The 5,000-nt window shown below is 38.5% G+C and overlaps 1 protein-coding gene across 1 annotated transcript in view; it reads right to left on the reverse strand.

Annotated features, from left to right (window-relative positions):
* Positions 1-5,000, reverse strand: part of LOC113814736 (hexokinase-4) — a 47,827-nt gene that overhangs the window by 1,069 nt on the left and 41,758 nt on the right. The window lies entirely within an intron of this gene.

Raw genomic sequence — 5,000 nt, forward strand, 5'->3', positions numbered from 1 at the left:
AATTACCATAAAAATTTATCATTTCTTGTACATATTAACATGGGGCACAGGGGCGCAATTTTACAATCTGTCAACCAAAAATGCTACATACTTTTTTTGTATAAATATGTTATTATCAAATAAACTCGATCTGAAAGGTGCATAATTTATGTGGATAATGTAATTATAATTTACATAAAAACCATATAACAAAAAATATATATTACAAAGAAAAGATAAAATTATATTCAAGACCACTCTCTTACATGGGGTCACACGTGAATTTATATTTACGTCCACATAATAACTATACCATAATTCCCCGAATAAACTTACAGTATAAATATTTGGGATATATAGGCATCCTAAGAAACCTCAACTGCAATATCAAAATTAAGATAAGCGATGCCTTGAAAATGCCAATATTGTATCTGAGACGCATAATAATGGTATTCTGTTATGACACGCTAAGATAACCATAGGTTTGAAAAGATGATAAACTGGAAATATAAAGCTGTATAGAAAAATAAGGATCTAGAGGCTCCCAACTTTAATTACACACTGAAAATGTATCACTTTCGTATGGAAAAAATGTAAAGTAATTGAGTATCAGGGTTTCTATGGGGACTCCAGTAAATGACCATAAAATGTAAAAAGTAATCGTTATAATTCTATCATTTCTGCATTGTTTATTTTCTTTGTTCTAGGGTTTACATATATTAATTTAAATGAAATACTCACACTTCAGCTCGAGTTTATCTAATTACGTATTCATGTAAAATTATTGAAACACAAATGTGCGGGACATCAAAGGTCACATAGTACTAGGGTAAGGTATGGTGACAAACAAAATGAGTTAATGATTGGACAAAATGTGTTAGATGTTAAAGGTTATTGTGTATTATAGGATAGAATGGTTGAGAAATGGGTGAAGAAGGGGTGCATATGAAGTAAATCAGAGATCAGTAAATTAATGTGTTATGGGCATAGGGCGATTGGATGAATTGGAGCGTATCTGTAGCAATAGAGGGGAAGCAATAGAGCCATGAATGAAAACTGACAAAAGAGCTATTATGAAACAATTAACGGGCAATGCGGGCAGAGATGGCTGTTGGAGAAGTATGAGAAGAATCTGGAAATGAGATAAGGAGATTGAAGGTGTTGAGGTTGTGGAGAGGCCTTCAGCGAGGTAGTCAAGAGCTAAGGTCTTGAGTGGTAAGGTGAAGCAAACACTGAAGTGCAGAGAAATCTGTGAAGTCTGTATATTTTCGGCGGAAAATGCGATATCTAAACAAACACAGCAAAGTAACACTGCTGGGTCGTTTGCTGTTGAGGTGTGCTGATTGGCCGACGGCTGCTTTCGTATCTTTCGCGCCACGGCCAGCGAGGTGCGCCGGTGCTGAGTGAGGCAATTAAGCGGAGTGAGACAGCGCTGGTGCCGAGGTGATTCTGGCGTTGGGAAGGTATCGGGAAGAACAGGAGGGGAGAACAGAAGGGATTCAAGTGAGCTTCTACGTGGGACAGGTAAGAATAATGGAGAACCAGAGGATGGGGTGTATTGCTAGGAGCTCTCTGTTGGATGACAGGGGCTGTCGTCTGCCATGAGTTTCTTACTCCAGGGTGGCTCCTACCGCAACTCTGCAGGCGTCTGTGGTGAGGTAGAGCTGGGCGTTGGGGCCGGTCGACTGCGTTGGTCGGTGCTGTTGCTGTGTTGCTTGGTGGCCACCTTCCATGTTTTGGATGTCTTCGAGGCTTCCACCTACATCCGTTGAGACAATGGTAGGCCGCGTTGCCGAACCGCTTGTGGTACAAGCACATACCGTCAGCGGCAAGGAATCAGATGAAGGGCCTCCAGTTGGTGTTGGACCCTTGGGCAGTTGCTGCGTTGATGTTGGTACTGGTTGACGGGAAAACGGGAGCTGCTGACTGAGAGCAGGCTTGCCGATGAGCTTCCATCAGTGCGTTGGCTCTGGTGAGGACTTCAATGGCTGAGTTTCTCCCTGATGTTGCTGGGGAGAGAGTGGAGCCTAATTTCTTTTTAAGGTCCAGTTGTGAAACTTTCCTTCTGCATCTTTGGTGGGGAGGCAGCATAGGGTGGTGATTTCCTGCCAGATTTGTTTTGGAGTCCTGTCCCCGAGCGGCGTGTTGGGAATGTTCAGGATCTGTTGTGCCTTCTCAGATGGAGAAAGAGAAAATTCCTTCAACAGCTCCTGCTTCAGCGTATCACAGTCAATGTTGTCTGGCTGGCTGTCTAACCAGGGGGCTATCTGGTGAACAACTTCCTCGGGTAAAACGGCCACAACGTGGTCTGCTTTGGTGGTCGCCTTCACTATGTTCTTAACGTACCCAATAAAGATAAAAATCTTCGTTATTAGCCATGGAGATCCTCAAATAGGTGGGTCCCCACCTGGCCAGTCATCCTCACCCCTTAGAAAGTAGGCAGAAGAAGGAGATGAAAAAGAGGAAAAGGAAAGGGGGGAGAAGAAAAGACCATGCAAAATTAGTTGAGACCATCCCCCACCTTGGCCTCAGTCTCCGCCTCCTAAGGCTAGGGTCACACTCAAGTTAGCCGACCAATCAAAAGCTGTAGCTGGTCAGACTTCAGCGAGGCTGTTTAGGAGTACAAGAACAGAGAAGGCTGGTGTAACTCAAGCTTAAGCCCCAACCCCCAGACAACAACATTCAAGAGATTGGGGAGGGGATATTTACGTGTAGATAAAACGTTTGAATAACAGGCTAGCGGTACCTGACATCTCTGCGCTCTTTTGATATACAGATAGTAAAATTGCGTGCGGGATGCTCTGTGTGAGGCAGCTGTTTTGAATCGATGGGCTTTCATACCCAAGGTCTATATAAGTACTTATATAGACCTTGTTCATACCTCTCCCACAAGACTTGAAGTATTTGCCTCTGCAGATAAAGCCTTACCATAATCATTCTATATTATTTTTACTGCTACTACTGATGATGATGATGATGATAATGATGATGATAATAAAGATGGTGATAATTTTAATGTTAATAATGATGATTATCACTGTTTTTTGTTATTACCATGATCACCCTTTAAGGTTAAGCGGATCAAAAAGAATTGCCCGAAAATATGTTTTGTTAAAATTACAACTTTTGTTGATGACAAAAGTATTCATATTTTCATGTTAATGCCCCCAATCTCATGACTCGTGCATTAATGTGAACATATAGATGCTAATGTCACAGAACACTTAGGTGAGCATAAATTAATTTCTGATATACTTTATTACCTCTATACAATTAATAGTTGTTGTTGTTTTAACCTTTGTAGGGTGAGGAAGCCAGCCAGGTAAAGCCTGATCCCTCTCTGGATCAGACAAATCTCCTTTGCCATAATCTAAAATTTTCTTAGTTATAAACAAGACAAAATATGAAATGGTATAAGGTTTTAGGAATCACGTTTACTTGACACTGCATATTCAAAAATGCACTGACCTATGAAAAAAAATAAATGATGAGCGGAATGGGCATGGCATGCGCTTGTAACTAGTGTAAGCAGATGAAGCGCTACCTACGCCATTCATTTACTCTGTAGTTTGTAAAACAAAGTCGGCCACAAATAATTTATAAAGGTATTTGAAAGGGCAAATTAATTATGTACAAAGTAAAGAAAACTGTTCATTAACGAATAAATATTTACAGAACGAGTTTGTACAATTACCAAATTGTATTTTGAGATATACGTCATTCATCACAATAAATGTTTAAAATAAATTTTGATTTTCTAAGACTCTTACACTTATTATAGGACTTTTTTACTTCTTTAGCAATGGAAATTATTCTGTAACTTAACAGTATACTTTTAAGTTGAGGAATTAATATGCATTGATGTATATTTGTAAAACATGAACTGTAACTTTACTGCGATCTCTAGAGTTCCACTGAAGAATAAACATCCTTGCTTCAAACATGTTTAGCTTTCAGCTAACAGAGCTAAATTAACTGACTATAGCCAACTATTCTTTTTTGGAAATTTAATTTTTTTAGATTATACCACTACATCTCCTGATACAACTGTATAAAGTCATATTTATTCATATTCTCTTGGTACAACACCAATAAGTTTGTGTTGATCACTTTAGTGTTGTGCACTGCTTATAATAGAAACTAAATGCTGAAAAAGATTTGTGAAGGTGTTATTTCAATGGCACAACCCCCGAAAAGTAGAGTCCCCCCAAAACCAGAGTATATCTGCAGATATGGGAGATAGTTCAAGCCTAGTACATATAAAATTATATAAAAAAATAAATCATATCATGAGTATCAAAATCAGTAAACATATAAAAGGAAAAAATTGAAAATAACTCTTCCCATCTTTAGTGGAACATCTATAATTATAAATATTTGGCTAAAATCTGTATAGATTCATAAATACTACTTGCAAGTTCAACAAATCACACTGTATCAAAACGAGTTCCCCTCATATTCAAAGATATTTGTGTGTGTTAATGGAAGGAAGATGTCTAAAATGCACTTAACTCAAAATGTCCAAAATTACATTTTATGCCAAAATCTCACCACTCTTTTCTCTTTTTTAAAGCAAAAGGCAAAGCTGGTAGGTTCTTGAATTAGGATAGGCTGGGCAGTGTTGCTAATCTAGTGTCTATAATTTACTCTATTTACTCTATACATAAGGGTGTTACCCTAATTCTTCTCTCAATAAAACAATTCTGAACACTATATCAACAATCAATATTCAATGCCATTACCTACACTAACAATTATGATTTTGTAGTTTTAGATTTATTCAAGTTAACAATTTTTTCCATCATGCAACCACTCTGCCCTTCCTTTACTACATCATTACTCTGCTATTTCTCCATAACATCACACTGTCTTTTTCTCTGCCACATTATCACCCAGTCAATCCCTTGTTAAACCATCAGTATCATTCCCCAACAATATCAATGTCCTTCTATTTCTACACCATACCACTCAGCACTCCACTCCACCATACCATCATCCTGCCATTCTTGTACCACATCACC

This window comes from Penaeus vannamei, chromosome 10, assembly GCF_042767895.1.
Source record: "Penaeus vannamei isolate JL-2024 chromosome 10, ASM4276789v1, whole genome shotgun sequence".
Taxonomy (NCBI): domain Eukaryota; kingdom Metazoa; phylum Arthropoda; class Malacostraca; order Decapoda; family Penaeidae; genus Penaeus; species Penaeus vannamei.